The sequence below is a fragment of the Pantherophis guttatus genome, chromosome 1 (genome assembly GCF_059756535.1).
Source record: "Pantherophis guttatus breed Tessera chromosome 1, ASM5975653v1, whole genome shotgun sequence".
NCBI lineage: Eukaryota > Metazoa > Chordata > Lepidosauria > Squamata > Colubridae > Pantherophis > Pantherophis guttatus.
Window position 1 is genome coordinate 190,877,363 of NC_142063.1, and position 26,284 is coordinate 190,903,646.

General features: G+C 36.9%; 1 long non-coding RNA gene across 2 annotated transcripts; it reads right to left on the bottom strand.

Moving 5' to 3' along the window:
* Window positions 1–11,573: 11,573 nt before the first annotated feature.
* On the bottom strand, window positions 11,574–26,055 carry LOC117674172 (uncharacterized). 2 transcript variants are annotated; one of them, XR_004593735.2, is made up of 3 exons: window positions 25,985–26,055; window positions 20,608–20,676; window positions 11,574–15,301 (listed from the first exon to the last, which is right to left on the bottom strand). It is a non-coding gene; the product is annotated as an uncharacterized LOC117674172 (long non-coding RNA). The 2 variants fall into 2 exon arrangements; XR_004593734.2 differs by having other exon boundaries at window positions 20,612–20,676; window positions 25,985–26,052.
* Window positions 26,056–26,284: the final 229 nt, after the last annotated feature.

Sequence of the window (26,284 nt, forward strand, 5' to 3'; positions counted from 1 at the left end):
CTAGCAACCTGCTCGACATCTCTAACGCATGCTGAAAGCATCGAGGGACATATACATACTTGGTGGTGGTGGCACTGGGTGAAGGCGGCCGTATGCGGGGTGTGGGGTAGTGGTATTGGGTGCGACGGGATTAGGACCGTTCCGGAGGACACAGCGGCAGCACCTTCCAGAACATGCTGAAGACCAATTACACCCCTAAAAGAGGGGCATGGTAACAAACAAGGGCGTGGTCCTAATGAGTTAATGGAAAGATAGGCTATATAAACGCCCCATTCTTGGTGTAACGTAGCGCCGATTTCAATCGTGTTTACGAATCACAGTGTGTAGCCGGATGCAGATGCAAATAAACCAGCATGCCAAAAGAGCTGAATAAGGCTGTAGCTGTGTTTTGATTGCGTCTCGCATGGCATTCCTGAGAGTCATTGGGAAGATTCACGCATGGGCTTAGAGCAAGCTGCTGCTGGTATGCTGATGATCTATTGCTCTACTTTTTTTGCTGAGAATTCACAACTGAATGTGTCAATTCAGATGGGGAAGCTAAACACCAAAATTTGGAAATGACAGAACCTAACAGCTTTTAAGTTGTTCTGCTTTTCCCATAGCAACCACAACAACAAAAGGTTGTTAAACCTTCCCTAGATGTTGTTACACTTTAGGAAAAGCTTATAAAAACTTTTTATTTATTTATTTCAATTTGTAAAAACATTTTAGCCAGATTTGGTTGTTGTTCTATGGGATAATTGTAATCTACCTAGAACCAGAAAAGGGGGAGGGATTTATATACAATTTTTACAGTTAACAGAATATAGAATACACACACCCACACCCACACACACCCACACAATAAGATACTGTAAATTTTTTTAAAAACCATAATATAAAATAAAACCACATCCTAATTGCTGGAATATTGCAGTATTACTGTTCATTGTTAAATATAGAACTTATGTAGCACATTCAATTCCACAAAATTTTTTAGAAAATACATTGATTGTAAGGACTAAATTTAAGATAACAAATTAATAGTTTTGCCTCCAAAAACAGTGAAGGTGTGTGTGAGAGAGAACAAGGCTCTCTACGGGATCAGAACAAAGGCTTCCTTAATCTAGTATTTTCTCCCGCAGTGGCTTTTCAAATGGTTCATTTCTTTCCCCATCTTGTCCCCATGTGAGTCATTAAGAACTGGCAAAAGGAGAAAAACCAAACCTTTAAACATTTTAAAAATCTGATGTTATAATTATGAATATGTTTACATTATTTTGTTTGAGGTTTTAATGGCTTTTTTACTTTGTGTTTGTACCAGTGGTGGAATTCAAATGTTTTTACTACTGGTTCTGTGGGCGTGACATGGTGGGCATGGTGTGGCTTGGTGGGCATGGCAGGGGAAGGATACTGCAAAATCCCCATTCCCTCCCCATTCCAGGGGGAAGGATATTGCAAAATCTCCATTCCCTCCCCACTCTGGGACCAGCCAGAGGTGGTATTTGTCAGTTCTCCAAACTACTCAAAATTTCCGCTACCAGTTCTCCAGAACCTGTCAGAACCTGCTGAGTAGCACCCCTGGTTTGTACACTGCTTGATATTCCCATCAAGCTAGGAAAATGAATTGTAAATGGATTTAATAACAAATTAAAAAATAATCTGTCCAGGCTGTGATGTCTATGGGCAGTGTGAAGACATCATATGATGAGTCTTCAGAGGGATATTAGTACAGTACAGGATCCAACCTCCTCCAGTAATATGTCCAAAAACAAAACATTTAATACAATAGTAAAAACAAACTTGTCAGTTGTCTTTATTTACCAGGCATTTCCAATAATTTCATTCCTTCCATATAGAATAGAATAGAATAGAATAGAATAGAATAGAATAGAATAGAATAGAATAGAATAGAATAGAATAGAATAGAATAGAATAGAATAGGCCAAGTGTGATTGGACACACAAGGAATTTGTCTTTGGTGCATATGCTCTCAGTATACATAAAAAGACAAGATTCATTCGTCAAGAATCATAAGGTACAACACTTAGTGATAGCCATAGGGTACAAATAAACAATTAAAACATACTAGAAAACAATCAATATCAATATAAATTGTAAGGATACAAGCAACAAAGTTACAGCCATGCAGTCATAAGTGGGAGGAGATGGGTGATAGGAATGATGAGAAGACTAATAGTAATAGTAATGCAGCCTAATGTGAATAGTTTGACAGTGTTGAGGGAATTATTTGTTTAGCAGAGTGATGGCATTCAGGAAAAAACTGTTCTTGTGTTTAGTTGTCTTGGTGTGCAGTGCTCTATAGCGTTGTTTTGATTTTTTAAAATATGTTTTTATATATGTTTTTTATGTTTCTATAATAGTGGAAGGATTCCATAGAAATGAGCCTTGGTACTACAGTGGTTTAAAGCACCCTGTTATTAACACAGCTGCCTGCAATTTACTGCTGGTTCGAATCTCTCCAAGGCTCAAGGTTGACTCAGTCTTCCATCCTTTCTAAGGTAGGTTAAATGAGGACCCAGTTTGTGGGGGCAATAAGCTGACTTTGTATAAATATACAAAAGGATGAAGGCTATTGCTTAACGCACTGTAAGCCGCCCTGAGTCTCCGGAGAAGGGCGGCATATAAATCAAATTAAAAAAAAAAAAAAAGGAAAATAATTTTTAAAAATGTACTAAATTGTCTTGTGCCATATTCTCTCTGATGACTTTAGAGTTCTATCATCATCATCATCATCATCATCACCAATTTTATCTGAAAAGGTAAGGAGGGGACAGAAACCTTCTGGTGCACACACAATGAGGTTACAGCGCTTAGTAAGTTTACCTGATGAATTCTGACCACCTCCTTATTTGACTCTTTTAAATAGCCTGGGAATGTATTTAACACCCAGTGAACTAAACACATGGAGAGAGACCTTCGTATGAAAGCTATTATCATATTCATTTCTTTTACACTTCTGAGAACATTGCTTATGGCACCTTACAAATTCCTGTGAATTTTCTTTTTAGTACCTTCAATAGAGGGTGTGAAAGAGAACATGATCAAAATTGATGCTGAAATATCTCCATGGGCAAAAAAAAAAAAGTGTCTAAGGGAGAAGAAATAGAGTTTTAACCTTTGCTTGGCAACAGTGCCTTCCCATAGCTAGGTTTCCTACAGATCTTTTGAATTGTAAATCCCATCCCCATATCTTAATGTGGCCATTGACCACCCTGATGATGGAGCTGGTCATGTAAATATTTAGAAGGCACAGAACCAAGAAAGAGTAAAGAATATAGCCTTAATTAATTTGTTTTGTTAAAATGGTAAAGAATTTTACCTAATTATCCTTCTAATACTCTGGGGTGTCCAAGGATACCACATAAAAGTCAAAAGAGGCAAGTCATCCTGGAAGAAAGCAGCAGCAAACTTTTCCATAATATTTCCAAAAAAAAGTATAGTATGTCTGTAAGTCATGAGTAGCCAAGTTCAACCCAAACAAGACTTTAGATCTATTAATTGCACAAGTAATGGCAATATATTCAGGGAATAAATAATATTGATCTTTAAAATTAAGATTTTTTTGTCTCCCTTATACTTATAACTTCCTCCAGATGATTTTTTAATATATGTACATCTCAAATTTTGATTTATGCCATTGAAATTTATGTGGTTTGGCTCTACAGCCTAAACCAGCCCCTAAGAATATAACAATTTCACCTGGATGTTTTTAAGTGATTAAAACCTGTTAATTCATTAATTCATTTTCCAATATACCACTGAAAGTGAAGGGGCTTGGGCTACAGCTGCTATGGAGTAAATTCACACAGAACTCTGTTGTTTTATTGTCCCGTTCCTCTTGAAATAAATACACAACTGCATTTGATGTATGGGGATTAATTGCAGATATTTAAACTAAATATGATAGAAATTTAACTTATTTTGATTTGTTCTGTTCTCTGCATATCTCATTGATCGTCATTTAATTTCCAGCAGAATGATGTCAATATATGCCATGGCACCTCAAACATGTGGCTTGCTAATCTTTTGTTCTAATAAAAACAATTTCTATTTGATGGTCAGGTATCACATGTTTTTGTTTTTTTAAAATTGAGGTTTCTAGTCTTTGTCCTCTAAATGTGTTCAGAGCTAATATAAGGGTCTTTAGATCTCACTTTGAGTTAAACAGTTAAATAACACCACAATAGGATTTGCTTCAGAGCAAACATCCATCCATCTTGCTGACTGGGAATGGGCCTCTGAGGTTTTAGTGAAGGAGCTCAGCTCTCCTTAAAGGTGTCAGGGACTGATCAGTGGCAGCCATCTTCACCTCACCTGTCTTTCTTGCCCACCTTGTAATCCATTCACTCCAGATTTCAAAATTAACAAATCCACATCCTTTTATCAAACAATAACAATACAACAGTACAACAATACAACTTGGTTTTGAAACATATTTACCTCGTTTCCAAGGACATGATTTCCTAAAGTGAGTAATTTTCATGTTTAAAACAACTAGCTGAGCTCATTAATTACAAGTATTTCCAATATTTACTTACCTATCTCTCTCATTACATTGATCCTAGCCTTGCTGATGACATTTTTAAAAAGCTGAAAGAAAATGTTTGCAGATTTTTTTCCAATGCTTTGATATCTTTAACGCTACATCAACTACCTTGTTGAAAATGTACATCTTACTCTAACGAATCTCTTGAGTGCTTTATTGTGTATCTAGAAATATACCGTCATCCTTAAAAGTGTAATAATACTTATTAAGCAATAAATGATTGCTATTGATCAAGAATATTTTTATTCACTTCACATGCTGCTTGTGAATGTGTTTATTATTTTATTAATCGTTTGTTAATATATGAAATCTTTATACTGGGGTGAAAAAAGAGCTACATGGCAACTAATAGTAATTAAATCATTCACTAAAGTATCAACCAGTAAAATTGTTAAACTGCAAAAAGCAAGAAAGAAAAGGAAGCAACTTGGGTACCTTTGAAGGTCAAAGCATCTGGCCCATATTGAGCTTTCAAAATATATTTCAGCTGAATATACTGCCATTGTTGTGAACTAGAAAAAACAATTTGAAGTTGGGAAAAATATTTTTAAAAATTATTGCATAATAATTTACTTAAAGACACTATCTTAGCTCCTGCCCAGTGTTTTCCAATTAAACGTTTTATCATCTTCTGTACCTTCTATAAGAACATGAGCCAAAGTCATGTAATTCTTTTAAAAATTTTAAATTTTGTATTGGTATGTGTTTTAGTTCTGGCTGTACACCGCCCTGAGTCCACTAGGAGAAGGGCGGTATACAAATTGAATAAAATAAATAAATAAATAAATAATAAATAATAACATGAGACTGCTTACTAACTACCATACCTATCTGGTTTTTTTTAAAAAAAAAAATACAAACATCATCAAGTACCTGAATAACATAATCCATACTGCATAAAAAATCACTAAGAGTAAATAATAAAAGAGAAACAGGTAATAAACATTTTCATTTTTCTGTTGCAAATATGCAATATACAAGAAAATATATAAAATCCATTCAAGTTGTTATAATTGTGGCCCCTTCCTCTGATGTTTCATTACTTTACCATTATCTGTAAACATGGCAATTGGCAAAGCATTGCTACCAGACAATACATTCTGATGTATTTTATATATAACAACCTTTTTTTCAGACCAGTGTGATACTGTCCAAAAACCAGAGACGCTGTTTGCCTCAGTGACTTTGTAACAATTTTATGTTGTCTCGTTTTACTTAAAATGGAAACTAATCAATTCTTTGTTTACTGGTAGCATTCTGGTTGTTGACCATAATTATGATTATATACATATTGCAGCAAGCCATGCATAAATTGGTACTTTATATGGATCCATGCCTCCAGTGAGGGTACATTTGTATACATTTCCACTACTGGAGCAGCCCAGCCCAGTTGGTTCTCCTTGTATCCTTAGCAGAGAAAGTGTGAATTTCTCGGTAAATAAACTTGGATTGGCAATTTACTGAGACTCTATAATGCATGGACGTCCCAAAATGTAGCTTTCTTCAGGTATAGATTCAGGTGGCATCTGTGTAAGACATATTTATTTCTTGCTAAGGGACAAAGATAACTGCATTTTCAAACTGATTTTACTTTATATTTGAAAGCCAGTTCACAGGTTATTTTTGTAGCTGGTGTTTCCCCTTGCACTTCTCTTCAGGTACTGTATATGCATATTTGCAATCATTTGAATGAAGTAACTGAGTCACTGGTGCACCTGGTTCTAACATCAGTGCTGTTTTTGCAGCCAAAGAACACCAGATGCAATTAATTCTTGGGTTGTGATGTCCATGTGGCCACTGGCATATACATCACTGAGGACAATTACATAAAAGCAGATATAGCGCTATAAAAATGACAGGTCTGATTTAGTTGTCTAATTTGTTTTGTGTAAGAGGAAGCAGTGAATTATCTGTCTGTTGACAAAAGTAGTTTGCAGCCAAATGACTAAACTTGCAAAAAAAGTTAGCCTCTAGGCAGTTTACAATGCATCTAAAACCTTTTGGGAAGACATTCTCTGTGGGCAGAAAGAGAAAGTGGCTGTTAGGTTCTGGACCACAGCAACAAGCTTGCCCAAGTCCTGGCTCTATGTACCGTAATCCTTCAAGCTGGCTGAAAGTCTAAACCCCTTCTTTTCTTTACAACTAAAGAGCTAGTTCCATCTCCCTTCAGACTTAGGGAGAGTACAAGGCTTTCATTCTTCTTGAATGGATGATGTTCTCAAATAAAAATAGCTCACCAGAGTAACAAACAGCAGGTTTAGAGGATGCCAAGCACTTGCTCCCTCCCACTCTGCCTCCCTGTTTTCCTACAGTGGTGTAAGCAAATGCAGAGCTTTTAATCCCATATTGCTAGTTGGGCTTCAGCAGGCTTAGCCTGACTTTTCAAGCAATGCTGAATAGCAGTGCAAATTCCATTCCATTGCAGCATTCCATCTACCTGTTTCATTATTTCCCCCAAATTGGTACTGGGCATATAAATAGGCATGACAAAACGTTGTTGTTGTTGTTGTTGTTACTGCCATTTGCCTTCTTGAGACAGATGTATAGTGGGGAGTGGGAGGTTGCATCATAACTCCAAAGGCACCTTTTGGGTCAATGCCTGAAAAGTCAAAGATTTTGTCAGTAATGAGATCAAAAGTTCACATAACCCTTTGTACAACACAGGAGAATTCTTTTGTTGAGTCTGGCGCTGTCTAATGCTAATTTTCTTAGCAGAAAGGTAGTGCAGGGCATTTCAAATAAAACATCAGCTCAAGTAGTATAGCTGGTTTTTGATGTTGCTGGTTTGATTAGGACATTGCTAGCACCAACAAAAATCTTTGGGGAGCAAAGTTAATTACATTTCTTTTCATTTTATTTTGTTTTCTCACTAAATTTGCTTTTTGATCTTTTAGCTATCTGGGATAGCTGAAGTTTTATTTTATTCCGTCACCATAATCACCACATTAGGAAAATGGAAATGGGGCAAAAGTGAGTATAAAATTTATAAAGGAGGTACTGTATCTGTTAAAGGGTGGCAAATGTTTATGAGTATACTTAAGAAGTAAAAAAAAAATTTACAATCCCAAATCCAAGAAGGAGAACCGACTGTTCTCATTTGTGTCAAAAAGGTCAGAAATAATAGCTGGTGTTGGATTTAGATTTGGCTCTTTGTCTACTCCTAAGGAAGGTTTATGAAGCAGAGAGCCCCTTCTGACCTATTTGTGAATATTCATATAAGCTTTCACTTTGCATCATAAAATGAAAGAGATTATTTGTTTAGAACTGGAGTACAGGGTACAGATAGTCTACCAGAAGCCCCTTTGGGAATCCAACAACCCACTAAATTGGGCTGGGATTAGATGGGATTGGGCAGACAAAAAAAATGCCTTCTTTTTTGTTTGTTTGGGGTTTTTTTTGGATTGTTGTTATTTTTGAGGATGGTTAAGAGATATCATGGATTCCTCAAACGATTTCACTTCTTAACAACCCTTCCCCAAAACAGCCCTCCTAGAGTCTGTCTTGATGTAATTTTTGGGTGGATGGAGGTTGCCTATTTCTGTTTTAGAATCATAGGTACAAACTACCCTCTAACATCTGCAAATGAGCCATATGGATTTAATCATGGAAGAAAGGTTTCTTCTTGCTGCAGACAAGATTTGGCTTGTAGTCTTATACACACAATGTATACAGTTATTTTAATCTCAAGAAAATGAGAGAAGCTCTCTCCAAATGAAGCCAGCTAAATATTCTTTTGTAAGATATTGCAATCTACCTTTTTCTGCTAAACAAATTACAGTACTGTACCTCTTACAATTTTGCTGCCATACAAATGGTGCAGCACAAAATGTTGTGTTCTGTCTTTTAAATGCAACTTGGCTCCTTGTTAAAATAAACCCAGAAGGGTATACCTGGGCTGCAGATGGAAGATTAAGCTATAATTAAAGTCAATATGAATGCCCATTCCTGCTTTGCCAAGTAATATATATTTCAGTCAGAATACTTTGGGGATTTCTCTCCATGCGGCCGATTCCTGGCCCAATCAGCGTGTCTTTCCCTTTGATATTCCCACAGTGTTCACAGATACCCTCAAACACATACAGCTCAGGGTAATATGTCTCTAATGCAAGGAAATCAATGGGAACACCGCCTTTTTCGCCTGACAGTATTGTCAGGCTGTATTATCTGGTTGAGGCTGTGGCTTCAGTTCATAGCAGTCGTCAGTTAAATTTCCCTTTCTGAAGCTGAGCAAAGTGTGGTAATGTCACAGCCACAGGCGACTGCTGCTCATACGATGGTTTACTGGTAAGAGTTTAGCCTCCTGGCTTGTCATAGTGTATATATCTCAGGGTCTTCTTTTCCTTCATAGTCAGAGATTTCCAAGAATGTTGCCTGGAGCAGTCATGGGATGCAAAAAAAGAGAGATTTTTGTTCTGCACTTAGCAACATTACCACACTTCACACACCCTTTCAGATGAGAGGGGAAATTTAACTGACTGCTCTGAACTAGAGATACCAGATAATACACTCTGACAGTGCTGTGGAGAAAAGCTGGCAAACCTACTAATTTATATTTTAGTATCCCTGCACTCAACCTCATGGATTATCTTTTTCTAAACATTAGAGAGATCACAACAAGGACTGAACCCAAAGAAAAGAACACAGGACTACAGCTTTACCTCAGAGAAGTGGGGGAAAATGGGATGGTGCCACGTGGATCCTGAACAAAAAACACTGGCAAAAGCTTATGTGGCCAAGCATATTATTCTGCTTTAAACTGAAGTCTGCTGTTGGAACAACAACCTTATAGAATGAGTGTGGAATTTTGTATATTTTCTTTTTTACAAGTTTATACTTTCAACACCATGTGTCTATTGCGATGCACCCTGAATGGGTCTTTGAAGGCCAGTCAGAAGCTGATACCAGATCACAATGTAGCAGCCTGAACAATGTCAGAAGCCTAATGCTATGACCATATAACACCTATTCTGCAGGCCTTCCACTGGTTGCCAATAGGCTTCTTTCATGATTGCTGACAACTAACAAGAATCATAAGATACTGTACACACACACACACACAAATTACATCAATTACGTCTACATCATTCTGACTAATTTTTCTTTTACTTCACTCCAGCATGACTTACAAATGGAAGGAAACCTTTAAATCCCAAGGAAACCTTTAGATAGAAAACTGATGAAAACTACTTTATCTGGACTGCTACAATCTAAACTGGCCACTAGATGTCAAAATAGAGAAAGAACAAAGTCTTTGTTGCCATCCTCTGGTTATAAAGATTTCTGCAGCCCAGATATAGCCCCAAAGGGATAATTACTTCTATAAATACAAAGCATACTTGCCATGGGAGTTGGGAAAAGAAAGTCTACCAACAATCTTCAGGAGGTGGTGACAGCCATGTGCAGTTGTTGAGCAGGTTGCAATATCAGCTGTTATCAGCTCTGTTTGTCATGCAAGTGATATTTGAATAGAATAAGACAGTAAAAAGCCTGTGTATGCCCTCTTCCTGTTCCATGAGATTTGTCCTCCAGGCATTAAACAGATTCTAGCTCCACCTTTGCCTCTATAACAGCATTATGTACAGTAGTTTCAGGTCATTATTAGATCAAAAATGAAACGGTCTGGGTTTTAGAAGCTTGATCCTGGAAAGTATCAATATACTACTGAAACTCTCATTGTCATGACCTTTAAGTGCAAAATGTGCATCATAGGGCATTATTTCTCAAGATAATTCCCACATTCTATTATAGGAATATAGTACCAGGCAATTAATGTTAGTGATCTTAGATATTTTAGCCATTTGCTTTTGTATTATTATACATTTTATGTTTTACTCTGTTACAAGAGGTGACTATTAAGAGTGGGAAAGACATTTGACAAATAAATCACATTAAATAATATCAATTATGCCTAAAATAACATCACTTTTGTCACTTCTTAAAATCTAGTCCTGAGTTTGTGGGAAACATCTGTACCAGCATCTGCCATTCTGACCTTCAAGAAATGACCATTGTTCTTAAATCATTAAGTAATTAAGATCTCCTTTTTTCTTTACTTACCTTGATTTCCAATTCATTTACATAGATGGGCTCTCATGGAGTTCTCATCAGCCCTACTTTTTTTTTTTTAAAAAAGATCAAAATATGATTGACTACAATTGCTAAGCTTCAGATGAGATGAAGGCCTTGTTGGCTTAGGTTTTGAGTGATTTTATTGACTGCTTAGTTGTTTCCAAGGTTGTGAGATTGCTTAGTTTGAATCCACATCTTTAAAACAAATATGCTCTCATAATGAGAAAGTCCCATGTCTCCTTGCTCTACCATAATCAAGCTCTCACATGCAGTCACAAGCTGTAATTGCATATTGCACCAGAATTGATGAAATATAGCAATAGCAATAGCACTTAGACTTATATACCACTTCACAGTGCTTTACAACCCTCTCTAAGCAGTTTTACAGAGTCAGCCTATTGCCCCCAACAATCTGGGTCCTCATTTTACTGACCTCGGAAGATGGAAGGCTGAGTCAACCTTAAGCACCTCAATAAAATAGAAATAAATAATAATAATTATTATCTGGTCATTATTATACAGAAATTAGACACATTTATTAATAGAAAATCAAATTGTGCTAGTGAGTTTGAAGGATAAAAACATTTGCAGCATTGGCGTTAAAAAGATTTATTATAACAATAAGAACATCAAATACCTCCTCCCAAGCTTAAAATAGAAAATTATAGTTTGTTCACATTTGAAATGTTCCTATACACTTTCTCTAATTGGCATAGGCCTCACTAGAAAAAAGTTAAGTACCTTCCCAGTCACCCAATATTTTCCCATTCTACTATCTATCTAGATATTATTATTATCTCTTTTATTCACTAAACATGAAACTTAGTCAACTGAACAATTAAAAATGTATCACAAATATCACTGACTGGTGCTGATGGTTGATATGGATTGCTGCCAGTGTCCTAGGTATCAACCAAGTATCTTCTTAAAATGTACAATGTTCCATGTAGCACAGTTTTTTTTTTTCAGTTCTGCTGGTTTTATTGCAGGAAACTGAAATTTCTTGATGTATTTTGTAAAATTCTTGGACATGGTACCAAGTGACAAGGGGTATCACTGTTACATGTTTCATCCATAATCGCATAGTTTCAACGGCCAGGTCGCGATATTTCGTGATTTTTTTCCCAGTTCTTTTTCTTCGATTCTGGTGTCTCCTGGTACAGCGATATCAATAAATTGGGTTAGTTTTGACAACTGTGATATCTGGAGTGTTGTGTTCCAAATGGCAATCTGTCTGTATTCAAAATCATTGTGGCTTGGGTTAGTTTTGAATAGTTTTGAATCCTGGCAACTGCCTGAACTAGTTCCTGCAGTTTTCTTAGCAAGATTGCGTATGTGGTTGGCCTTTGCCTGCTTCCTAGGGCTGAGAGAGTATGATTGGCCCAAGGACATTTAGCTGGCTTTATCCTTAAGGCGAGACTAGAACTCACAGTCTCCACGTTTCTAGCCTGATACTAACTACTAAAGTAGATGTTAACCACTTCATTGTACTGGCACTAATGTAAATTTGGGCAATCAAAATACACTCTAGTTTGCCAAAGAAACATTTTCCATGAATAACTGAATAACAGAATTGGAAGGGACCTTGGAAGTCTTCTAGTCCAATCCCTACTCAAGCAGGAGACCTTGTACTGTAGCAATCTCAGTGCCATGCTTACTTTCATTCTAGAAACTGTCAAATAAATTATCTCTTGAGAGCATAATTTTATTATGCCAAAATTCAACAAATTGGCAGGAACCACAGAAAGCTTCTGTTCATTGCACAAGCCAAGTTCTTAAATCTGTTGCTTAAACCACCCCAAATATAATTAAAGTCAGTGTCTCGCTTGCCTTTGTGGGAGCTCTCTGAGGTGTCTTTCTCAGGATCTCCTTGTCATATTGATTGAAGCAATATTTTCATACCCAAATCTTTTTCTATGGCTGTATTATCTTGAAAATCAAAATAATGATAAAGATAATTTTGATTTATTTTATTTTTATGCAGCTCTTCCTCCAGAAAGTTCCAAGAGTGGCAGAGAAAATAAAAAAGAATTCAAACCTGCTATGTCAAACATTTAGTTTTATTTATTTAGATTTATTTAGATTGTACAGTACTATGTCTATCCATGGATGTGCTGGCTGGTGGTATGGAGAAGAAAGAGAAATCTAGAAAGAATGCAAAGAAGAGCAATCAAGATGATTAGGGGACTGGAGGCTAAAACATATAAAGAAAGGTTGCAGAAACTGGGCATGCCTAGTCTAGTGAAGAGAAGGACCAGGGGAGACATGATAGCATTGTTCCAATTTTTGAGGGGCTGCCACAGAGTGGAGGGGATCAAGCTATTTTCCAAAGCACCCGAAGGCCAGACAAGGAATAATGGATGGAAACTGAATAGGGAGAGATTCAACCTGGAAATCAGGAGAAATTTTCTGACAGTGAGAGCAATCAACCAATGGAACAGCTTGCCTTCAGAAGTTGTGGGAGCATCATCACTGGAGGCTTTCAAGAAGAGACTGGTCTCCATTGGTCAGAAATGGTGTAGGGTCTCCTGCTTGGGCAAGAGATTGGACTAGATGACCTACAAGGTCCCTTAAAACTCTGTTAATCTATTTAAAAATAATGAAATATGTATCATGATAGCACAATATACATTTTGCAGCTTTTATATCTATGTTGATATGTTGCATACAAGTACATAAAGGGTAGAGCTTGTGTTGTGATGCCCTGGTGGTAATTGCATTATTTTGACAAAAACTCAACCAGCTATGGGCACAAGAGAAAGTGCAGGAGGTGGAGAGAAGACAGTAATACACCTTTTGTTTTTGATCACCATAAAAAAGGAATGTATTGGACACAGAAAAACATATTTGCCATATCTCCAAATCTGAGATCATTGCATGAACCTTCTTGGAATGCTTGCATACTAGCTTTTATCTATAAATAACTCAGAGTCACGCTGAGAGTGAGATGGGCAGTATCCAAATCTGATAAACTTCTCCCATCATTGTTATTTTGTCAAATCCTAGTTTGCTTTTATTTGTACATATGCATTGTTAATGGTTCATCAGACTGCATACTTTTCTTTGGAGGAGAAAATGGTGTAAAGAGGAAAATCCTTTTGGATCAGCTATGTTGGGGATGGGCTAGAAGGAAGTTTATTCCCAAGAGGGATGGGCAGTCAGCCCCCTAAAACATGCACTACTTTCTCTGCATAAAAGCATGGGGTTTTTTTCCCCTTCTGCTTTTAATGCAGAGAAGAAAAAAGAGCACATCATTCACATGAAAATGGAACAGATCCCTATGGTGATTAAAAAAAAACTTGTAGAATGATACATATTTAATGACCACATAAAGGGGAAAGATGCATTTACACAGGAAATGAGTTAAATAACAGATTATATTTAGGATTTATATATGGGGAAAGAGTACTAGTATTTAAAAAAGGAGAGTAATTAAGTTGCCTTATCCAAAGACAAGAACACTGATAAGATTAGAGACACATCCACATGAAGAAAATATGCCAGTATTTCAGACATTAGAGCTTTCTATACTTTGAAAATGATTTGGGAAAAGTCCTTTAAACCTCAAGCAAGTTCAACACTTTTTCCCTGTTATTCACTAAAGCAGCCTGACATTTTTCTGGCTTCTGCACTAGTCTTAAAAACATGTGGTAGCTTTATGGGTCACTATAAGATCCTATGGCAGCAAGTCCAAGTGCAGGAAGTCAGGCTTAAATGAGAGCTAGTTTGGTCTAGCAGTTAAGATGCCAGGCTGAAAAGCAGGAGACTATGAGTTTCAATCCCTCTCAGGCATGAAAGTCAGCTGGGTGACTTTGGCCCAGCCATCTCTCTCAGCTCAACTCCCCTCACAGGGTTATTATTATAGGGAAATAGGAAAATGAAGGAGTATTGGATATGTTCACCACCTTAAGTTGTTTATAAAAGTAATAAAGCAGAGGAAACCAATCTAATAAATAATAAACTAAATCAAAGGATTTTTTTACAGCATTTATCAATTTTAACGCAATGTAGGAATGAGACAATTCAAAATAGTAAGTATAATAAGCCCCAAAAGCTTACTATAGAACCCTGAAATTCGATCTACACCACAAGTGTCAAACTCGCCACATCACATTGCTGTCATGTGACGGTTCACAACTTTTTTCCCCATTCCCGGAGCTCGGGTGTCTGTGGCCTGTGTGTGACGCATCTGGCCCACGGGCTACCAGTTTGACACCCCTGAATTCTAGACAAATCCAAGATTCAGGAATTGGAGCTGAGTATACTCTGGTAATAGTTCAAAGATCATAGAATCAGCACAGGAAGTCAGGTCCAGGACTTGTTTGCCAGCAGACATATGATGCACTCGTTTTTCATTTATACAACTGACTCAGGCATGTCTACTTTCTTAAATCATACCTCTTCTCTTTTTCTTTTCTTTTCTTTTTTCTTTTTCTTTTCTTTTTTCTTTTTCTTTTCTTTTCTTTTTCTTTTCTTTTTTTTTTTTTTTGAGGAGCTTCATTGAATGTCTCTGTTGACTCTTGGATCTTTTCCTATGTAGACTTTGAAAAAGCTGACTCAGCTTGCTGCTGTGCTTTTATAACAGATGGCTGATTACCTGTTGCTCCACATCTGTAGGCTCATTCTCCAACAGCCATTTGTGAGCTGAGTCTCATCTGCATATATCTGGGAATCTGCTGGCTCCTGAGTTCAAAATCAGAATTTGTCAAGCCTTTCTCCCCAAAGTCTGATTCTTCAAACAGGTCTATAGCAGTTATTTTAATAAGCCAACTCTTTAAAACAACTGCATCTATTTCCACAGTAGACATACAGTAGATTATTTAATGAGTCACAGAGAGTGCTTATGAAAGGCATGAAGCATTTTCTACAAATTATTTTAGATGCATCAACAGCTCTAACAGAAATTAATAAAACCTGCCTGGATATTAAAATATTAGAATATTTTAATATTAGAGTAGAGTAGAGTAGAGTAGAGTAGAGTAGAGTAGAGTAGAGTAGAATAGAATAGAATAGAATAGAATAGAATAGAATAGAATAGAATAGAATAGAATAGAATAGAATAGAATAGAATTCTTTATTGGCCAAGTGTGATTGGACACACAGGGAATTTGTCTTTGGTGCATATGCTCTCAGTGTACATAAAGAAAAAATAAAATATATTCGTCAAGAATCATAAGATATAACACTTAGTGATAGTCATAGGATACTAATAAGCAGTTAAATCATATAGGAAACAATAAAAACAATATAAGTTGTAAAGATACAAGCAACATGGATAAAGCCATAAATGGGAAGAGATAGGCACTAGTAAGGATGAGAAGAATAGTACTACAGTCTTAGTAGTTAATTTGACAGTGTTATGGGAATTAGTTGTTTAGCAGAGTGATGGCATTCGGGGGAAAAACTGTACTTGTGTCTTGTTGTTCTGGTGTGCAGAGCCCTATAGTGTCATTTTGAGGATAGAAGTTGAAACAATTTATGTCCAGGATGTGAGGGGTCTGTAGATGTTTTCACAGCCCTCTTTTTGACTGGTGCAGTATACAGGTCCTCAATGGAAGGCAGATTGGTAGCAATTGTTTTTTCTGCAGTTCTAACTATCCACTGAAGTCTGTGTCTGTCTTGTTGGGTTGCAGAGCCAAACCAGACAGTTATAGATGTGCAGATGACAGACTCAATAATTTCTCTGTAGAAATGAATCAGCAGCTCTTTGGGCAGTTTGAGCTTTCTGAGTTGGCGCAGAAAGAACATTCTTTGTTGTGCTTTTTTGATGATGTTTTTTATGTTAGGTGTCCATTTTAAGTCTTGAGATATGATAGAACCTAGAAGGACTCTACTGTTGATACTGTGTTGTCTAGTATTGTAAGAAGTGGTAGTATAGGAGGGTTTCTCCTAAAATCTACCACCATTTCTACAGTTTTGAGTGTATTTAGTTCAAGATTGTTCTGGTTGTACCACAAGGCTAGTTGTTAGAACATTATTACTAATGGAATGCATGATGAAAAGGAATAGTTTAAAATTGGAATGAAAAAAAAATATGGCCATAGAAGTATTTCAATATAGAATTTACTAATTTTGGATTTGGAAGTTATTCACCTATCTGCTACAGACTAGATTTGAAATATTTGAAAAAGTCATATTCCACTATTTAACATTTTGTACTGGAGAGATTAGCAAGATTACAAAATGATATGCCTGAAAGTGAGGCTATAGGCTGTATGTAGAACTACTAAGCTGAGATGGAGTGGGGGATATCATTGTTCCTAGCAGCACTCAGATTCCAAACTCCCCTCCCCCCATCCTGAATACCAAACAGCACCCCTAAATAAAGGCTGCACCCATATTGGCACTCAAGACTAAAGAGGCAAGCAACTTTGGAGAGAGAACTTCCTGTATTGTAACAAGCACTAATTGGGAGACCAACTGCAGGGTTTTTGAAAAGGAAGCCAAAATATTAGTGCTTAATTTAACTCCTTTCTTTTTAAAGTAGCCATTTCTGTAGGTGACTTTTGTTTTGCTGTATGGAATTTTTGTACAGTATTGTAATGTTCTGGTTTCAACATATGGACTGAATAATGTTCATCTCCTCTAACTATTTTCTGTGTAGCTTGTTGATTACAGAACATAACACTAGCATATCCTATTTAGTAGAGTAACAATAAGACCGCAATGGTGTTTCATATTATTTGTGCAAAAGCCAGCTTGCTGGAAATAGGCCATTAAAATACATGGCTGTCCCAATCGCTACTTCCACAAAATGGAGTATAAATGAAATAGTCTCCATTAATGTGCTGATGTTGGGATATGGTCTGGCAAGACAAGACTTACAGATGTTGTTTATTTACCAGCAGAACTTTGTATCCAAATTGGTATTTGGCTTTCCCTGCTTCTTCCTTCCTCTCAGCTTTTATTGCAAAGATGAATCCCATAAAAATATTTAGGCAATAACAGATATTGAAAAATTACATCTGGAAAATATCAGTGTGCATGTCACCTAATCACAGGATGGCTGAATGCCACAAGAGATTCTTTATCCATCCTTGAAAAGACAAATCAAGCTTAACCGTGTCACGAAGGCACAAGACACAAACTCTAGAGAGGGAGCTATTCCATGGCAGCAAAAAAGTGCCAAGTCTGGTGGTTTTATCTTTAAAGATAAAGAAATATCTTATGGCATCAACTGCACAGAAACAAACCATTCACGTTTCCTAAACCTTTGTCAGATAATTCACTTAGACTCCTAGGACAAATATGGCTGCTATTTTAGACATGACAAAATTGCTCAGTGTTGTCATTGTTTTTTTCAATGGGCAGTCTCAGGCTAAATAATCTTGTGTGTGCCTACGTGACAAATCAGTTGCCGAATGAGATAGCAAAGGATTTACTGTCACTTCTCTTGTTCCTGACAAAAGCAAAAGTTCCTGACAACAGCTGAACATAAACTGTATTGCTAACCTACCCAAGAACTGGTTCTGATTAATGTCTGCTGAGGTCTAAGGGTCAGGAAAAACTGCATGATGGGGTATAGTTTTTGTGGAGGAGAAAGGTAAAGGAGAGCCTCCAAGAATGGAAGCTGGAGCTATAAGACAGAAAGGGCCTGCCTCAAATTTTACTCAGTAAGCCTAGGACACCTCTCACTTACTCATTCTGTCCTTGGAAATATGATGACATGGCTCACGTAGCATTAAAAACTACATGTTATTATTACAACCACAGCTATGTCTGTTGCTTTTTGTTCCCCTAGAAGATGTTGTAAGCACAATACATTAAATGTGTTAAATGTGTTAGTGGCCTTATTTTATTTTTAGAATTTATCAAGACCTTGGAAGACCTGCTTAAGAAAAGGCAATGTGTATTTTGAATCCCACCCACCCCCTCATCTCTGCCTCTCTTTCAAGGCTAAATTGATGTTTATGTAACCCTCTTTGTATGTTTCCTTCAGAGAAAAAGACCTATTGACTAGACCATTCCCCCCCCCACCCTAGAAAATACATTCATACTAATGCATCTACTTTAGATGAGACTGGCTATTAATGGTAAATAGCCATGAATTTAAGACACCAAGATTCACTCCATCCATTTACCTTTATAAACCACAGATTACTATATACTTTAAATGATCCGTGGCACAAAGAAAGTACTTTGGATTAGTTTTATATCTGCAGTTTAGATTGCCTCCTCATTCCCTGCATTTTTTGACTTGGTAAAGAATAGAAAATGGAAGAGGACTGAAAGTAAATTTCTAGTCAGTGAAGTGAAAAGAGAATTAGAAACTCCAGACTTTATACCTGCCAAAACACAGAAGTGTAAAGAGATGTGCTCTGAAAATGTTTTTGTTTATTTTTACTGTCTTGTTTTCTATGTAGGTCTGCATGTCTGTAACCCCTTTCTTAGATTTAATCCCCTCAGAAAGTCTTTTTACAATGAGTAGGAAACATAAAATTAAAATCCAGGAAGTTGTTTCTAAATAATAAATGGGCTTACATTTGGGGATAGCTTTAGGTTTATTATAAAACTCTACAAAACAATGAAAGCAAAACTGGAGGCTAGAATTACCCAGTTTTAATTAGCCCCTGTGGCTTTTAAGACAGAAACTTCCTGATCCAGGGGGTCAGTGTAAGAGAAATGAATAGGGAATATCAGAGAAAATACCTGAAATAATTTTTAAAGTAAACTGATTTATTAAACACCTTAGCAAGATTTGCTGAACTGCAGAACTAGAAACTTCTGATTTCAAGAAGCAGACTCAGAGCTATACACCAGTGAGTTAAGAGACATTTTATTTCATTTATTCTGCACCAGAAGAATCTTTAAATTAGAGGCACTTAAAACCAAACAAACAAAAGGTATGTCATGGGCTTGCTTGGCACATTAAAACAAAGACACCATTTAGTTGTGTTTTGGTATTTTATATTTTCCATTATTGTGTTTTGTGTTATATATTTTCCATTACTATGTTTTGATGTTTTATATATTCCATTATTGTTTTGGAGTATTATATATATTCATTATATCTACAGGATTGAGGAACAGGTTGGGAAATAACATGTATCCCTCCCTTATTGTTCTCCCTCGTCTATTTTTTAATATTAAAATGTATTGCTTTGACTGTATGCCTTTGATGCACTGATAAATAAAGCATATATAGCATATTGATAAACTATGGGATGGAAGTGAATTCCCAGTGGTTATTACTTAATCATATAACTATAGCTTGTACCTATTTTCAAGCTGAACTAATATAGGGGAATGAAACTGCAGAAGGTTGCCAAAAGTGAGAATGACCATATAGATTACTGCTAGTTAATGCATAAAATGCCATTAGTGCCCAAATCTCTTTGCAATTGTTGACACGGTAAGGAGTTGATTCTTTCCTAGCCTTCATTGCCACTTGTTGTCAAGGAACATGAAGCTCTAGCATATCACTGGAGACTTCTAGTCACCAATGGTGGCATCAAGAAGAGATAATTAAAATGAGACATCATGTTTCACAGATCATTCCTACAGACTCTGCTATTAAAACTGTATATGTTTTTTTCACTCAGACATTTTTATGCCAGTGACCAGAAGCACATGAAATGGAAGACTAACACAGTTCAGAAATATCCCCCTGTCCACCAAGCTTCCTTAAATTTTCATTACATTAATTCCAGGACTAATAAAAGTTGTGAGAGTTTAAGCTTGTCCTTGCTTAGGGATCTTCTGATTACTTAAGTAGTGATCCCAGAAACTACATAGAGCATTTGCTCCTAGGAGCCCACTGAAAATAATGTTTATAGACTATCATTTAATTCTCAATAACTTCGATCATAAAACCTAAGATATCCCCAAATTCACTTCTAAACTCATTTAAATCAAAGTCCTGGAACAATTTTAGGTTGTGCATGAGTGTGTGATTAATTTCTCCAGTATTGTACTAATTCTCATGGCCTCCTTCAAAATGTTACAATCTAAAAAGAGCCCACAGTTTGATTCAAATTTCATTTGCATACCTACATTGTGATTCTTTCTACTTCTGATACATTATGCACAGACATAGCTCTCCAGAGAAGGATGTTGTTCTGTAAAAGGTAGAAGAAGAAAGAAGAGGACAACCATAGCAAAGTGGTTTAGTTACAATGGCAATGAGTGCACCATCGGAAGACCTGAAATACTGGGTTAGGTCTTTTACTCATCATGGAGAATATCTATGAGGTTGCTAAAAGCTGACACCAACCTGATAGCATAATAAATCACTAAATTTTAAAAATCTTTAATATCATGAATGAAGAGTATCAAGAGAGCCCTCCATTTGGGAGGGGGGCTTTAAAAAAAGACCAGGACCTTCATTATTGTCTCTGAAACTCTTTGCATGGCACAGATATAAGATATTACTATCATACTGTTTCATACTAAGTTGGACAACTATATCTATTTTTAACTGCTCTTTTTAAGATTATCATGATTGTGTTGCTTTTTAACATATGCCACCCTTCCAACCAATTTTTCCCTGCAGCCATGTATTTGGCTGTAATGTATGTTTTCCCAGCCAAGTGATTGTGGCAGCTCCTTGTCAATTCAGGGAATGTTTCTTCTCATGATGCCAATGAAAATGATTCTTAATAATTTCCTATCCCTTTCTTGGAGAGCATGGTGTTAAAAAGCACCCACCTTTTTCCTCAGTACATTAATTTTGTTTTCTTTTGGCATCACTTCTTTCAGAGCTTCAGTACTTTGGGGAAGCCATGTGCTCTCAAATGGCTTTCCCTGTGACTTGTATGTAAAGATTTTTTAAAATAAATAAATGCAGTATGGGTTGGGCATCCACTATTTGAAGGGCTAATGGTTATTGACTATCCTCTGACAGAGATCAGGGAGACTAGCCTGAGGCTCTTCTAACTCAGCCCCAAATACACTGAATGTTAACAAACATTTCCTACATTTGGATGGGACTGGACACAAAACAAGGCAATCAAAATGCACCATTTAGTGTACAAATGTAGATGACAGAGTTGAGTTTAAGATAAAGAAGGCAATGGTTTTGCATCTTACTGAAACAGGCAGAAGAGCCCCTGGGTGCTTTTGCTTCGTGATTCCACAGCAAAAAGGTGCTTGTGTCAATACAAGTCTATCTTCCCAGTTCCCAGCTGCCACACTGAATTGACTCTGTTAGCTACAGACAGAAAAGGCTTCCATTGCCAACATTTTCTCTCAAGCTCAGTTGAGAAGCAAGACAACTAAGAGAAACTAGTGCTCAGGAAGGTAGCCAGCTGTATTGACAGAGAATCATCTTCATGTCCTTAGATATTTTGCCAGCTTTTCCTGATGCCAGAAGGGAAAAAGCTATCCTCATTGTCCGTATTTAACTTAAGAGGCTGTTGTCACTAAAACTACTAAATTCTCTTCTTGAAATTCAATTCAAAAGTCTCTCAATTTGCAAGATCTCCATATCATTATCATAATCATTAAGCAAGATCTCCATATCATTAAATATTCTCTTAGTTCTCATCAAAGCTTAACTACTTGAAGTGAATCTTCCTTCCTTCCTTCCTTCCTTCCTTCCTTCCTTCCTTCCTTCCTTCCTTCCTTCCTTCCTTCCTCTCATCAATTGCCTTCTCTTTGCCCCTCCAAGGATGTCCATGGAAAAAAATTGTCCCTCAGAGAATATAAAGGTCTAGAAAAATCTGAAAATCTGACTGATGATAAATATACTGAACAATTTATTCCCCACAGAAGTCCTCAATACTGAAATTATTCTGAAACCTTCAGTTTTCTACTGTTGACCTTAATTTTTCACTTAACACTAATTATTCTTGAAATCTCTGCAAAATCAGTTCTTTAGGGTGAGGAAGTGCTACCTAGAAATGATATGCAAAGGGAAGGATAATGATACAGCAAGGCCCCAGATTTTCGGGTGAAATATCCAACTGCACTAGTATTGCTCTAAATATGACCAAGACTCATTGCTCTTGCCATTTGTACATGTGTGAATCTGAACCAGATGTTGCTTATCATATTATTTTGCCTGCAAGATTTGAAAAGCTATTGCCGCTTTTAAAAAAACTGTATATTTGTGAAAACCCATATTTACTTATGAATTTCCTGGGTAATAAGTGGCAAAGCCAAACAAATTTTGTACATATTGAAGCTCTCCTTGGACAGTGTCAGAATAAAGGTGAAAGCATTAACATTGGCATAGCAAAGGGCAATGTAAGATTTTTCCTGTCAAGTTGACCAGACCTGGATGCCAGAGTAATGAATGCTAATACTATGTTGATTATAAAGTTACAGCAACAGAATATTGCAAGTTTGAATGTGCTTCCCCACTCCCCCCTTTACTTTCATGAAAAGTAAAGGGCCATGTCTTAGATGCCTACTCAAATTTTATTTCTGCCCCAGACTCAGATTCCTTTTGTCTGACTATTGCTTTGGTTGCTGCTCTTCCTCCTGCCCCTCAAGATTATTCCCTCTTTCCACTACAATCCCATCCATAGACTGAGAAAGAGATGAATTCAACATCATAGGATGATGGCAGTGAAAAACATTAGGGCATATTGCAGGCCCATTGCAGCTGAAGTAATCCAAACAAGGCAATTAAATTTACATTAATTCTTTGTATTTTCCAGTATTTACATCATTACAAAATGATGCAAATTGCACCATTTGTATTGTATCATTACGAGATGGCTGTAAATCACCCCAAGTGGTATAATTCGAGACACAAGTCTGAGAGTACCAGCCTCCCCTACTGTTCCATTAAATCAAACTTTCACAGTATAAGTTTTTATGGGTGAGTGATGATTTGAAGTAAAGCAGAAGTTACATGTAAACGTAAACAAAATAAGGAGCTATTCTCCATCTAGAAGTAAAGTGCTGGTGATGAATGGAGGATTGTAATAAGAATCTGTCCTAATGGGATTATGAAGTTGATTGCTGGCCAATTTGTCTATCCCAGTTTGGTAGAGTTTTCATCTAGTGCTACCCAGGAAAGTGCTGGACCTGGAGGTTTGTGCTGGCATTACTTATCCCATAGTTATTTATCTTTAAATATTCACCTATGCTGGAAATTATACCAGTGTTAGGAAGGAAGGAAGGAAGGAAGGAAGGAAGGAAGGAAGGAAGGAAGGAAGGAAGGAAGGAAGGAAGGGGAGAGAGAGAAAAGGGAGGGAAACGTATGATTTTAACTTTGGCCATGTATTGAGAAACATATGTTAGCATTTAACTATTCATTCTTTTGGAGAAAACTGGTTAACCCCTTAAGTGTTTTGCCCTGAAGGCAGACATTAAAGGTTAATTATAACCACATGGGACAAGCCCCATGAGAACCATGACAGCATTAAACTGCTACCAACCAAGCATGCAGGATGCGCAGCCCTCCCAGGGAACCCCAAACACAAAAAGGATGCTGTCTCCTTGAATGAGTCCTGAGAAGTTAAAAACGTGCACTGTGAAAAGGCACATTGCAAGCGCTCCATCCAGAGTGGGAAAAGCTTCTGGTGGAAGGAGAATTAGAGCAAATGAAAGCAACGGAGCACTGTGATTGATGTAGCAGAGGCAAAGAGGTCCCTCAACAGTTTAGATGCATTTTGCAATTGAAAAGCACATTTCAAAGAGGTTGTATATAGCAGATTGAGATATAATTTTCACTTTTTTTTTTAATGACAATATAAACGGAACCTCATTCACCAAGCACAAAAACAGCTCCCCTGGGCATTTGATGTAAATGAAAATGTCAGCTAATAATGTTAAAATACTAAGAAAGTTTTTAAATTTACAGATCTCTTTCCCATGTTGTATGAAGACTGAAAAGCATTAACAGTCTGCAGATGGTCTCAGTCTTAAGATGTAATGCAAGGCATGTTATACAGATTTCCTTTCTTTCTTTTTTAGAAGGCTATTTAAGGCATCTTGTAATCTGTTTGAAACTTATTAAGTCTAGTTTAATAAGCTTGTTCAAGTTTCCTGATTGCATGTGATTGATTTAATGAGGGCGTTGTAAGAAATGTGAGCAAAGAGGGGCTAGGACAGCAGAGTGTTCCTCCTGTGGAGTATACCTACTGGAAACCAGTGGGCAGCTGATTGTAAAAATGGCTTCCTGTCTCCCAAAGGCCTGGGCTCAAAATTCTAGATAACTTCTAGAAAGTGGTAAAGAATTAGAATATCTTAGACATCTTTGCATCCTCTAGTGGTCATCTTGATTCAGGCAGCAAAGGTGCCTGAGTAGCTAAGGCTATTTTTTAGAAGTTGGGGGCTACACTTCTGTTTTTTTAAATATATATTTTGATCAAGATGATGACTCTGAGATTATTGAGGGTATGTCTGTCCTGGTTTATGGAAGATGAGAAACATGCAATGTTCCTTGTTTTGTTCCTAAAATGTAACACACACACACACACACACACACCAAAAAAATGTTCTACTGAACATGATGTTTTGGGCATTGAAACCTAGAGTTGATCCAAGGACTACACAACTGGGGATGAGAGGCCAAATGAAGCTCATAAATCTCATGTTGCCTGTCCATATCCCAAAGCTTGGAAGAGGAGAAGAGAGGATTGATTGGATCTCTATTCATAATGTAACTCCCGGCTTCTTGTTCTTAGGTGACAATCTATTGTATTTCCTGTCTGCACATAAAGCTGGCCCAGGACTTTACCAGATGCAAAGCTGGTAACTTCATAAGAGAATCAAATTGTAAATTATTGTTATACTTAGATATTATTATTGCTGCAATAACAGGAAAAGAAGCTTGTTTCTGTAGAAGCCGTTCATAGAGTGGCCACAAGTCCCAATTTATAATTTACAAGTAACAGATTTCAATTTGAAGGATATTATATTGTTTGATGGTGTCCATTTTTCAATTTTCCTGAAAGATAAAATACTTTGAGAGAAGATTCATCCAGCTCATAGATTCTGAATATGTAACTGTTTCTATATATAACAGTATTATAATCTGTATTATAGGTCTGTCTAAATTAAAACAATTATTTTTTCATTTGGATGCATACATCCAAAGTGACTTTTGTAGATCTCCATCTTGTTTTGTCCTCTATTTAGGGGCTGTATACATCCTCCTTTTATGCTCCAGCAGCACATTATTTTAATAACCATATACATATGTGCAAATACATAAATAATCATCATGATCTTCCTTTGGGGTAAACAAAATTATACAAATATATTATACTGAAATAATATTAGGTATGGTACACAAAAGAAATTAAAGGCAGGAGATAAGAGAGAAGAAAAGAATTGGAAACTAGTTCATGCCAAGACCATTCATTTTCTATATACTACTAAAACTTGTTGTTATAACCTTCAACTGTGTGAAATGGGTACATCATAGGGCAATAATGTTGGAACCAAGGTATCTCAAATAAGCTAACTTACACAATGTGCCCAAAAGCTGGAATGTGGGAGAATTGTGACTGCTCCGATGCTACTGGCTGTTGCTGTGCTGCTATGCTGTTGCCAAGGTCACCTGATCTTCATTTTCAATGTTCCATAACAGTTTCCATGGGATGGGATGGGATGGGATGGGATGGGATGGGATGGGATGGGATGGGATGGGATGGGATGGGATGGGACGGGACGGGACGGGACGAGACGGGACGGGACGAGATGGGACAGGAGAGGATGGGAAGGGAAGGGAAGGGAAAGGAAGGGAAAGGAAGGGAAGGGAAGGGAAGG